At 39.1% G+C, this 13,430-nt stretch overlaps 1 protein-coding gene and 1 non-coding gene across 4 annotated transcripts in view; both read left to right on the forward strand.

Moving 5' to 3' along the window:
* CTNNA2 (catenin alpha 2) overlaps positions 1-13,430 on the forward strand; it is a 1,105,968-nt gene that overhangs the window by 374,262 nt on the left and 718,276 nt on the right. The window lies entirely within an intron of this gene.
* Positions 3,361-3,568, forward strand: LOC125937214 (small nucleolar RNA U3). Its single transcript, XR_007462303.1, has one exon. It is a non-coding gene; the product is annotated as a small nucleolar RNA U3 (small nucleolar RNA).

Raw genomic sequence — 13,430 nt, forward strand, 5'->3', positions numbered from 1 at the left:
GCTTTGCACAGCCTTGTAAATTACAGTAAGGAAAGGCTAATTTTCTCATCACTTAACTGCTGCCAGGCTGGAGCAGAATATTCTAGCAGATAAATAGCTGTGGCAAAACCACATACATTGTTAACAGTTTAAATTCGTGTAGTACAGGCCTTACACAGGTGCCATGTGCAGAACAGATAAGTGGTGGGGAGAGCTGAGCCATTAATTTTTCCATTGAGATGTTGGCAAGGGTGAGGGGTGAGAGGCTATAGGGAAAAGCAAGAGGAGTCTCAGTGGCAGAAAGAACATAGCAATATCGATAAATTGAGAGAGACTAAAAGAAGAGACCAAAAGGAACTAACAATTAGTACTACACGCTGAGGTAAACAGCCCTTATCCAGCCAACAAAGCTAACACAGCTGCCTTTCCTTAGCAGATTGCTGAAAAGTAATAAGACTTTTCCTGTCTTTCAAGCAACACCAACCCATGCCTTTCCACGTGGAGTTTTTCATGAACAGTTAAAAGAAGCAGTAGATGTCCAAGTTTTTCATGTGTTTTAATAATTCCTATCCTTTTGAATTGTGTCCCATTAAAGAAATTACTTTGTGGTAGCAGTTTCAGTTCTGGTACGTAACACTGCCTCACACTTAGTAAGCTCTCAAGAAATGTTTGTGAAATTAAGAATATGGATGAAGGAATGACAGTACCTGCTGGATAGCAGATGAGGCAAAGTGAGTCAGTCAGTTTGGCCAAAGGGTTGCAATTACTGTCAGAACTTACATTTAAGGAAGGAGAAAAGGTACTGATATAGGGCAAAGTTGTTGATAATAATTTAAAATGATACATAATAATTATAGCAATAGAATAATATATCTTTGACCTTGTCATGTACTTTAGCAAGGTCAAAGGTTAGGTTAGAATCAATATATCTTTTATCTTGGAATCTTCGATTTTGGAGAGCTTAAAGTCATCAAGCCATCTGCCTTAGGAACCAGCCACTTGGGTAGGTTTAACTTTGGAGCTAACCCTTGTCATCCTAAAGCATCTCTTTCCACAGATGACTTCTTCCTTCAACATCCTGTTCCCTTGGACTTCCATGAATAACCTCATTTTGCTTCATTTTTTTCTTGCCTCTGACCATTATACCTCAGTATCCTTGGTTTTCTCTTCTTTCCTGCCACCTAAATAAGGCTTTTCCCTAGAGCTCTGTCCTTTGCCCCACCTGATTCCCACTAAACGGCCTCTTTTCTTGGAATCCCTTGTACCCCACATGTGTTTCTCTAGTACCAACCTCTCCCGAGCTCCAGACCTATGTCCGGCTGCATATGTGACATGTTAATTTGGATGACTTCAAGCATCTAAAAAAGTTCTCAGACTAAGTCTAGTTGTTTTTTTTTTTTTTATCTCTCATCAATGCTGAATTTTCTTGTATTTTTCTTTTAGCTAAAGGTACTGTCTTTTTTTTTTTAATGTGATCATTCAATCCAGAAAATTGAGAGTCTTCTCCACTCTCCTCCTCAGTTTATCTTGAAATCCTCTGATTCAGTTCCTTTTACAACTCTTGCTTTGGCCTCACACCTTCATCTTTGACCACTGGCTAGTTCAGGCCCATGTATTTTGCCTGGATCATTGTGATAATTTCCTAACTGCTTGTCCTGCCCCCACTTCCCAACTTCTTCCCTTATATTCCATTATCTCTGACAGTCTGCCTTTGCAAAAATGCAAACAGGGTGCTTTGCATTATTTACCAGCAAAAATCCATCTTCAGGATAAACTTTAAAGTTCTTAGCATGGCATCAAATTATTTCAGTAGGCCCCTGACTACCTCTCTCATTTCCTATCCTACTTTTCTTTGCCTTCCATTCTATGTTCTGCTACAGTTGTTTGTTGTCAGATGTAGAGTGGCTATTTCATTTGTGTGCTGCCGCTTATGGTATTTTCTCTGTCTGAACTTCCTTCTCTTTTTAACCTAATATATTTATATTCATCCGTCTTTGAGTAGCTTAGTTTTTGAAGCTTAATTCTCTAAACAATGAAACCACTGTTACTTTGATGTTAGTATTATACTTGGTGCATATTAATATTAAATATGTTACTATGTCTCTGGTTTCATGTTTCCAAATGTGAGCACGGGGAGATTAAAAGCCAGGTCTCATTTATATTTTCATCTGCACAGTTAGCACACAGACATGACATAAATTGTTTCTTGAATGGGTACTGAAATGAATATGCTCACTGTTTTGATCTTAGTGGCTATGATTTATCCGCTTAAAATTTCTTCTTAGCTTTCTGGACTATTGCCATATGCTATATTCTCTACAATAGATGTTCCATGTCTTCACGACCATTGTTATGTTCCAAAAGAAATTCATGATCTTCTGGGTTGGGTTAACCCTTTTCAGGTATCTGTTTTCTTGTGTTATAAAAAGAATCTATGTAATTGAACTTGTTGCCAGTAGATGTACATTAAAATACAGAGTTCACAAGAGTACATGACATTCTCATTAGACACAAAGAATATTTTTTGAGCCATGCTATGGTATTTGGAAAGCAATTAACATATTGCACATTATTCCTGTGAGACACAAACTGTTTCTTTCCCATTTTAATTTGCCTGTTTAAAAAAAGACAGAAAAAGATAGATGAGTTTACACTCAAGGTGTATGCCTTTCCCTTGTGGCCAGTGAGCCAATTTCCTTTTCATATTTGCAGAATATTGATACAATTATTCTTTCATCAGACATGAAATTTGAGTGTATAACCAGTTTGTGGAAATCACCTAGTAATTTATTAGGTTGATAACAGCAATTAAGTCATAATTGCTTCTGAGAAATATAAACTGACTTTCTGTTTTAAATGGATAATTTAACATTCCAAACCACAGACCTGTAGTGTAACTAATTTCTGGGATAAGAAGTTTGTTTCTCTTATTATTAAACTAAACAAAAAAAAAAAAAATTCAACCTTTGATAATCCAGTAACGAATTACGCAGTTGCTGAATTCTTGGGTTCGTGTTATATCTTCATTCTTTTCCCTTGTTGCTAATTTTTTTATTTTATTTAAAAAAATTTTTTAAAATATTTATTTATTTTTGAGAGAGTGAGAGAGCGAGAGCACAAGCAGGGGAGGCACAGAGAGAGATGGAGACACAGAATCTGAAGCAGGCTCCAGGCTCTGAGTTGTCAGCACAGAGCCCGATGCGGGGCTCAAACTCACAAACTGTGAGATCACGACCTGAGCTGAAGTCGGATGTCTAACCGACTGAGCCACCCAGGCGCCCCTAATCTTTTTTATATTTAAGGACATCACAGTGGAGGGAATTTTAGATAGAACTGGGACGTGTTGGTAGGACCATGGATTTTTCAATGATTGGAAATGTGAAGACTGTACTTTCAGGGGTTGTTTCTAAAGTTTGTCACTAGAGAAGTTTCTGTAAGTGTGGAGTCCCTGAAAGCATGAGGAGGAGGAATAGTGTCCCTTCCTGTGAAGCTGACTCTGGGTGTTGTTTCTACAGCTGCCCTTGTCATTGATGATTGTTCCCTCCTCCTTTGGGGGACTAAGAGGAAAGTGGCCCGTTGTCTGAGTAGTTTCTCTAAAAAAAGAATTTATTTATTTATTTATTTATTTATTTATTTATTTATTTATTTATAAATGACAAGATCTAGCAGTGGCCTTGGGACACTGTTATTTTATTTTATTTTTTTTACCTTTATTTTTGAGACAGAGAGAGACAGAGCATGAACAGGGGAGGGTCAGAGAGAGGGAGACACAGAATCTGAAGCAGGCTCCAGGCTCTGAGCTGTCAGCACAGAGTCTGGGGTGGGGCTTGAACTCACAAACTATGAGATCATGACCTGAACTGAAGTCGGACGCTTAACCAACTGAGCCACCCAGGCACCCCCTCTAAAAAAGAATTTAAATAAATAAATGTAAAAGACATTCTTTGCCCATAAACCATACAAAAATGCATAGCCAGGCCTAACTTGGCTCATAAGCCATTGCTAACTGACCCTGGTTTAATCAAACCTGCATGTGAGACTTTCAAGTATGTGACGTTGCTGCTCTCAGTAACACTCCCTTCTTCACATAAACCGTCTATACTTAGGTGCACACGTTGTGAATGCTTACTGGTGTAGCTTCTACCCTCTGGGAGTTCAGAAAAGCTCCTTTTTCAGATAAATCGGGATCAAGGATTTTACAGTGGCGGTTCACCAACCGGAGGATTTAGTGGCCTCAGCTAGTCTGCCTCACACTGACCACAGAAGTGACATTTGTCATCACAAGAGGTGATGTACCCCATGTCGGTAATTCTGAATCTCAAGCTCACTGAGCCACGTCAAATATCAGGGTAGACCAATAGGTGCTTCGCTGACTGAAGGGCCACCCACCTGGATTCATCTGCAAATACTAGGTTCACTATAGTGCCATGTAATGCTCCAGAGGCCTTTTGATAAAAGTAGGAAAAATGACATTTTTGTTTATGAACCCTAAATCATCTGTTAATGGGGATGGAGTGAGGCAGTCAGGGACTTCTGTGGCTGGATCCAGTGGTTTACGAGGGGAGTCCTGGGGGATGAAGTTTGAGAAGCAGGGACTGGTGTCAAATTGTTGAGAATCTTGAGGGCTGGGGTGGGGGGACCTTGAACATGAAGTAATCGTTGTGAGCTTGAATGTCTTTTGGCTATACTTGCTGAAAATGACATCCTGATTGGAGGAAAATTGTAACACATGGCTTAGTTATATAGGGGATTTTGACATATTTTCAAAGGAGATGATGGAAATAGAGAACCACCAGGTGAGATTATAGCATCTTAAATTGTCAGATGGTTGGTGATTAGGTAGTTGGGGAGGCATTGACGGTTTGGGGCCAGTGGGGTAATATGATTCAACAGAATTTTGAGAGTGGTTTGTTGGGGGAAAAAGAGTTGCACAAGAAAAGAGACGATTGTGGAGTCTTGATGGTGGAATCAATGGGAGGTGATAGTGGTCTGAATAGGGAATGGAGAACATAATGACAATGGAAATATGCACTATTACATTAAGAAAGCTATTTCAAATGGCCTAATCGCTAATATTTATTAATTCTATGTATCCTATACTCTTCGAGCTTTTTACATAAATTATTAGCAATCCTACAGTCTAGATACTGATACTGCTGCTAGTTCTATTTTTCAAATGAAGAAACCCTCATCATTTAAGCAGCCTGCTCAGCTAGAAGTTACAGCTAGCAGGAGTTGCGGTCAGGATTTGAATCCCCACCGTGTAACTCTGTACTGTTTAACCCCTGGCCTTAGATTCTCCTGATGCTTGATGTTTCAACAAAAGTCCCCGAGAGGATGTGGCTCCAAGTACAGGGGCTTTGGAGGCAGAGACAGAGGTTTTCACTGTGTGGTCTTCAAGTCACTTACCCTGTTTGAGATGCCTTGCCTTTATTTTTGTAAAGTGAGATTTCCTCACTGATTCTGGTTTCTCGTTAGTGCACCAGGAGACTAGAGCGAGATTATGGGTTTCTGTTTGCCTCCTGATTCTGCTTTTCTTCCATAGAAATGAGGACATTAGGCTTTGGAGGGTGAGGAATTTGTTCTTAAACATGTTATGCTTGAGGTGATGGACGTCCCGAAGGCGATGTTCAGTGTGCAGCCAGCTGTAGGTATAAATAAGGGTCTGGGCCTCAAAGGGTCAGAACTGCACGTGGAACTTAAGTTCTCATTCACAAGCAGGTGGCGGCTAAGGCATGGAAAGCATTGAGCTCTCTAAGAAAGAGGTGTTGAGAGAACTTCAGAGGACAAGGAGCAGGACCTTGCAATATACCAGCTACTGGGGTAGAGTGAGGAGGAAGAAACAAGAGGAGGAGCCCTGAGAGGGGTATAAGGAGAACCACAGTAAAGCAGAGCTTGTTGAGCATAGGCGAGTCAACTTGAGGAGTGGATGGCAAATTGTGATAAGTCCCACATGCAGGGCAGAAAGGATGAGAGCTGAATTAAAAAGATGGTTGGGGCACCTGGGTGGCTCAGTCAGTCACCCTGCTCTTGATTTTGGCTCAGGTTGTGATCTCACAGTTTCTGGTATAGAGCCCCACATTGCCCAGTCTCTTTGCTGGCATCACGGAGACTGCTTGGGATTCTCTCTCTTCTCTTTCAAAATAAATAAATAACCTTAAAACAAAAAAAGTTGACAATGTAGAGAGTTGAAGGAGAGAAAAGAGACTGTGACTGTATTTTCAGCAAGAGGGTAAAGTAAGTTTTCTTTTTTTGGCTCTCTAAATATTTGATTCAATTAAATGCATTTTGGACACTGGCTTTCCTGTCAGTCCATAAGGTAAAACTAAGGATGATTACCTTTGCCCTGCTTTACTGTGGTTAGTTGTCAACCACTGTTCTTGTCAGAACTTGAAACTATGGTCATGAAACGCCCACAGCAACTCAGCAACATTCACAGGTGGAATTAGGGAAAATGCAGCCAGCTTCCATTGGCCTACAACGTCAGGTAGGGACATCCCATAACTGGACTTTCACTCATTGTTTTTTGTGCATTAACTTTAGTAAATAACTCTGTCTTCCTAAATAATCAGTTTCTACTCTCAAATGAAATTCCTGTGCGTTTAGATTTCTCTTAAAAAAAACATTAAATATCTAAGAATAAAACGTGCTGTATAATTGTCAAGTCATTATCATTGTCATTTATTGCCGATTAAACTGAGCTGTTTAATTGCAAATAATATCTTAAGTAGATAAATGGAATAATTAGTTTATTTTTAAGTATATGCCTGAGAAGAAAGAGAGGAAATCAATAAGGTACTGTGCAATTTTAAAATTAAGTCAAATCTAAAACGGAGATTAGAGGTTTTTTGTTTGTTTGTTTTTGTAGCTTAATAAAACATAGATAATTAAAACTCAAAGTCCTTAATGTTTTCCATTCCAAATGTTACCTCAATTAGGCCAAGAGAAACTTTTCATGTAAAGATAGAAAGATTCTCATCAGGAGAACTTGGCACAGAATGAAAAGATGAAAATGTTTCTGTGTTAATTATTGATACACTACAGGGAGAATGAGTGTTCAACACTGAACGAATAACATGCTTTTGATTTAGAAACCCCAGTTAATTTATTAAAGTGGTCTTGATTTATGCTTTTATCTTAGACTTCAGTCTTTAAAAGAAGTATTTAAGGCACTTGGAGTCAGAATTATGATCATGCTTCATTGTCCATAGCTGGCTTTCATCCTCCATTGTCAGTGCTATGAAATTCCATTATTTTCCCTTTGTCAGTAGACATTTTAATGGGCAACTCAGAGACTGCCTTGGGGGTTACTAGTCAGATATTGTTAAGGGGATAACAGACCTCGTTTAGATAACACTGTAGTAAATAGTTAATAGGTATTGCCAGGATTTGCTCACTTATTTTGTTTCTGATTGGATCAGTATTTCACAATAATTAATACAGCAATAACATTACATGTGTTAACACACCTTAATCCCACTAGGGCTCTCTGAGACCTTCTGTGATCTAGACCATTTCTAAGAGGCATGAAGCTGTAAACTAACCCAAAACTTGGGTTTCCCTAGGCACACTCAGTCTCTTCAAATTTCACCGAGGCTAAGGCCCTGTGGCCGCCAGACAAAACGGCCTTGTACTCTTTCAAAACAGAGGGAGTGTCGAATTTTAAACTAGGGAGACAGGGAGGGAGGGAGGAAGGAAGGAAGGAAGGGCTGTGGTAGAAGTGAAACAGGACCTGCCCAGTGATCCCAGAGACCAGGTGAACGACTTAAATCTGCAGAGGCAAATAGGAGAGTGAACGGAAGAAGGTGCAGGGGAAAGGAAGTGAAGACAGGTACACATTGTTCTCTTTTCCTGGGAAAAGCTCAGAATAATTAAAGGAGACATAGTGCCTCACTTAACCATGCCTTGTTCTTGAGATTTCCTGATTAACTGCTTTAATTACTTCATATCAGAATGACTTCCTTCTTTAGAAGAATGAGTCTGACTGATGTTATCTTCCTTCAGATTTTTTTTTAAGATCTTCAGAAAAGGAAAATGAATAACTGCACAAAGGCCTGTTGACTTTGTTTCCTACTTGTTTGATTCAGAATAGTTACGTTGTACAGCAGCTGGTGAGGGTCTGGTGTATATGAGGTAGAACAGCACAAGTTGTTATTTTTTTTTTGGTTGCTACCTTGAACTATGAAGGTAGTAAAAATCCCAGGACACATTTATCTTCCCGGGTTGTCACAGACAATTAAGAAAGCCACAGGATTTTCTCATACCACTAGCATTTGCTTTTTGCCTTTTCCATGTTTATAAGATTAGACTTGGGGCAATGAATCATTAAATCAGTACATAATTTATTTCATAAAATTGTTTTCTTTTTTGGAATATTGAAAATTATGTATTTGAGATGACTAAGTTATTATCTAAAGGGTTTAACTGACATTGAGAGCCAGAAAATATGAAGAGCATAAGTAAAATTTTGTCCCACTTTTCAACAAGCAGTTTCTTGGTTCCTAAAGAAAAAAAAAAGTTTGACCTTTCTCATCTGGGCATTAAGAATCTTGGGAACTTAATATGTGGGTATAAAACCACTCCATTGGAGTTAGGTATATGCTAGAGCCTTTCTTTTTCTTCCTTTTTTAATGTTTATTTTTAAGAGAGAGAGACACAGAGGACAAGCAGGGGAGGGGCAGAGAGGGGAGGACACAAAATCTGAAGCAGGCTCTAGGCTGACAGCAGCAAGCCCCATGCAGAGCTGAAACCATGAGGTCATGACCTGAGCCGAAGTCAGACACTTAACCCACTGAGCCACTTGGTATGTCATGCTTGCTCAGTTATGGCTTTGAGTGCAATTAGATACAAATTCAGCTTAAAGATAGTTAATTCCTGGCCAAAGAAAGACTAAGATATATTTGTGTTTCACCTCTTGGTAGGACAAACATAATACATGCAGACTACTTTGAAACAGATGAGTAATTACGAATAGGATGAACTAGCATTTGAGAGCTTTTATCCCTGGTAATCGTTGACTGTTTGCATACCTTCTTAAAGTGTATAAAACAACCATGTACTACCCCCATTGAGTATCTGAGATGGAGAAGTGGTTATTTCATTAATTTCCTCATGGTGATTGGCATCATGCATGCCAAAGGATACATGAAAGAAACAATGTAATGCAGTGGCTAGATCATAGACTCTGGAGCTGTAGGGAATGTGTTGCAATTTCAGCTCTGCATTTTGCTCTGAGGCTGGACAATTACTTCTCTCCTTAAGCACATTACTTGCTTCCTCTAATGGACATCTAAGTGCATTTTTTCCCTTGTGTTTTGTTTTGCAATTCTTGTTATTGTAAATTGGGTCTTACCATCGGATATTCCTTGTATATATGAAGGCAGTTAATTTTGCATATTTATACAAGTGGCTTTATGAAAAAATTAATTTGTAGTGAGTTTTTGGTTGATTCTTATTTTTTTTCCAAGTTAATAGGTATAACATCTCCAAAAATTATTTTATCTTCTTCTTTCAACTTAAAAAAAAAATTTTTAACGTTTATTCATCTTTTGATAGAGACAGAGCATGAGTAGGGGAGGGGCAGAGAGAGAGGGAGACACAGAATTCGAAGCAGGCTCCAGGCTCCAAACTGACAGCACAGAGCCTGATGCGGGGCTCAAATGCACGGACCGTGAGATCATGACCTGAGCCGGATTGGACGCCCAACCAACTGAGCCACCCAGGCACCCCTTCTTTCAACTTTTTTTTTTTTTTTTTTTTTTAATATATGAAATTTACTGTCAAATTGGTTTCCATACAACACCCAGTCTTTCAACTTTTAATGCCCTTCTTTACCTTTCCTAATTGTGTTTTTCTAGAACCTTCAGAAAGATATTAAATAATTTTTATAAATTTGCAATTTTTTTTGTTTTGTTTCAATATTAGATTGCTTGTATTATTTTACATTGAGTCTGTGGCTTTTGGATTAATGTATTTGTAAATATGTACAGCCCACAGATATGCACACCTAAACGCCTGATTTATCACCAGTAACTTCTTAGCTTTCAAACTCAATGGGTATTTTCAGTCTTGATCTTACTTGCTCTCTTTGTAGACTTCCCTACTGTTTTCCCTTGTCAACTGTGCTCGTGAAATCTCTGGGATCTAGTCAGAACTCTCTGGCCACTCTTAGTATCATTTGTGAGCTCCTTTTGTCTACTATACATTGAGGGCTTCCTGATGTTGTGTCTTGGACTCACTATTCATGCTGTTATTTTCCCTGGGGATATCGTATCCATTTTCATGGCTTCTGCTCCCGCCTTTATTCTGATGGTCCTGCATCTCTACAGATGGCCCTTTTTCATACCCTTACAGCCAACTTTCCACCAGACTTTTCCACGTAAATGAAACACAGGCACATTAAACATACTCTTCTTCACCTGCTATCTTTTATGATTGTCAAGGTCAGCAAATGTTTTCTTAAAGGATCAGTCGTAAATATTCCAAGCTTTGTGGGCCACACAGTCTCTGTCCAAACGTTTCAGTTCTGCCATTGTAGTGTGAAAATGGCCAGTATGTAAACGAACAGGCCTGGTTGTGTTCTAATAAAACTTTATTTACAAAATAGGAAGCTGACATCCAGGATATAGCTTGCTGGCTCCTGCCCTGTGCATGTTGCCCATGCTATAAATTGAGGTTTTATCTTTGATGGTTTCTTCTTTATTCTCATAGGATGTATATCTTCAAATTTGCAGGTTGAATTGTGTCCTGCAATATGTACGCTTTATCTGCATAAATACGATCTTGTACTCTCCCCATTTTTTGGGGGGGGTTCTAAAGGCTTGACAATTGCTCTGAAGAATTCTACTTTTAGTCCTGCCAAAGCTAATTCCCTAACTGCCAGAGGAAGCTTTCTAAAACCAACCAGGATTATATGACTCTCATGTTTCAAACTCTTGATGACTCTTCGTTGTCTGAAGTAGGGTTGACAAAGTGAAAGCTTGCTAACATGGCAGAGAAGTCTCTCAGAATATGGTTGGGCTCTTTTCACAAACTCTGTCCCCTATTCCTATTTTGGTCCATTCACATCTTTGGAGAAGCAAATGCCAAGGTAAGTGGGATCAGATACATAAGATTTTCCTGTGAAGGGTAAAGTGGGAGAGGACCAGCAGAATCAGCTGAGAGAGATTTTTGACTGCAGTGCAGGTCGAACAGTTGTGCAAGGAGAGCAAGAAGAAACGGGTTTTGTAGGAAGAGCCTCAACACAGTTGTGACAATGTCTCAGGCCAGAGGAAAATCCAGAGCAGGAGCAGAGGTTGCCTGTTGGGCAAGTCCCCATCATGCAAAAGCGGCCTGATTGGGCTTGGCAATTGACAAAGGCTACCTGGGGTCAAGTGTGGCTTCTTATGAAACGGTGATGGATCTATAGGTCCACAGATGGAAGCAGTCCATTAACTGTGCTCACGTGGAAGTTTCTCTTGAAGGAGAACTGATTGGGGCACCTCCATGGCACCAAACCTGTGACTTCACACTTGACACTTCAGCTTCAATAAACCTCTTGTGATATTCTTCATATGCCATGATATCCTTCATCTCCATGCATTTGTTCCCAATTCCTGCCCCTGACTTTGCTTGGTCAAGTACTTTTCCTGCTTCAGGCCTCAGCTAAGGGATAATCTCCGGAAACATGTCTTTACCTCCCACCTCCCAAATTGCCATTACTCAGTGATCCCTCAGCATCATTGGTATGTTTTCCAAATTAGGATTGGTTGTGCATGCTTTTGGTTTTATTTTTGAGTGGACAGTAAACCTCTTGAAATAAAGAATTATTTAGTCTCTGTCTTCAGATATCCATACCAACTGATGCCAATTTTGGAATGAATGGTTGTACTCTCAGTTAGTTATTGGAGAAGGTGACTCACACGACTCAAAAGAAAACAGTATGACAGATGATACTCATGCCATTATATTTGGTTTAGGAGAGTTGCATAGCTGACGTATGAAATATTTTTTTTTTTATGATTGTGATTAATTAGAATCATTTCAGCCAATTGTGGGCAATCTGGTATAGCAATGCTGGGCTTAAAGTCAAAAGACTTGTGTTCAAATCCTGAGGTCAAATCCTGAATGACCATGGCACAACATCCCTGGTATCATTTTTTTCTCTTCCATTAGATAGAGATAGTAATATCAAGAGCACAGAATTGTAGACCTCTCAAACCATTTGTAATGTATACAGCCTCTTGCTTTACAAAGGTCTCTTGGCTGCCTCCTGTACCAGCCTGCATCAGGCATGACTCATTATCCCATGATTGTACTGAAACCGAGATCACATAACTCCCTGTAGAGAGAATGGACGATAGCTGTGATTCAAAAGCAGGTGTCTTCTAATAACGGTATGTGAAGTGAAGAAGGTATATGTATTATTCTGGGTACTGGTCTTAAACTGTATGGACTCCTAAATTATTTCAGGTTAAATTTTTTATAGAATTCAACAGTGGAAATAATGGGAGATCAATTATGTAATAGACCATTACTGCACTGACTTACTTGATGGAAGAATAGAATCCTAGCCTTCTTTGCTTGGGGATGAATTGTTGTGGCTGCTGTCTTTAAGCCTCTTCTTTCCAATTGCCACTCCTTAAACTGTAAGAATGAAACGATCATTTTCTAAAAGTAAAGATGTTAATAAAGAACACGATAAGTAAAACTCACAAAACACAAAATATTATGCAAGTCAAAAAAGCAGAATAAAAATAGAGGACATAGAAAGAAATTAAAGTCTCATTTTTAAAAAGAAAAAGATTAAGAAATGTAGGCCTGCCATTTTAAAATGAGCTAAAATGACAATATAAGATGGAACTAAGAGATCAAAAGGATAAAAAGATTAAATGAGCTTAAAGAATGCAAACAAGAGACTTAGACATTTAAAATGTAAAATCTCAGTGTATTAAGATAAGTCAGAATAGTAGGAAACAGTATAAAATTCTATCACAGGGGCGCAACTTTGTTTAAAGGCAGAGAGAAAGCCTTGGCCTTGCCCTTCTCTGGTGTTAGCATGTTACCAACTTAAAATACTCCGTGACCAGGAGAGTTTTGATCCAGAACGCTGCTATGCCCCTTCCCGCCAGAAGAGGGCAGCCGCACAGAGAGTCGAAGACAGGCTGTACTGATGCAGGAAAGAGGCTTTTTACATGTCTGAAATGACCCTGAAGTGTGCTAGCAGAGACACCTGCTAGGTGTTTAAGTCATTCCCAAATACTGCAGAAGCAAATATTTCTCCCTGTCTCAGCTTTGACATTCATTCTTTCTATTTCTTGATCAGGATTCAGTTCGAGGAGTTTTTTTTTTTTTTCCTATTGCTTTAGCAACTATAAATAGAGTCTTTTCTTCTAGTCCTTAAGCCTCTGGATTCATTTGGCTGTGTGTGTGTGTGCGCGTGCGTGTTTTCTTATTTTTTAAAGCCTGTTTGA

This window comes from Panthera uncia, assembly GCF_023721935.1.
Source record: "Panthera uncia isolate 11264 chromosome A3 unlocalized genomic scaffold, Puncia_PCG_1.0 HiC_scaffold_11, whole genome shotgun sequence".
Lineage (NCBI taxonomy): Eukaryota > Metazoa > Chordata > Mammalia > Carnivora > Felidae > Panthera > Panthera uncia.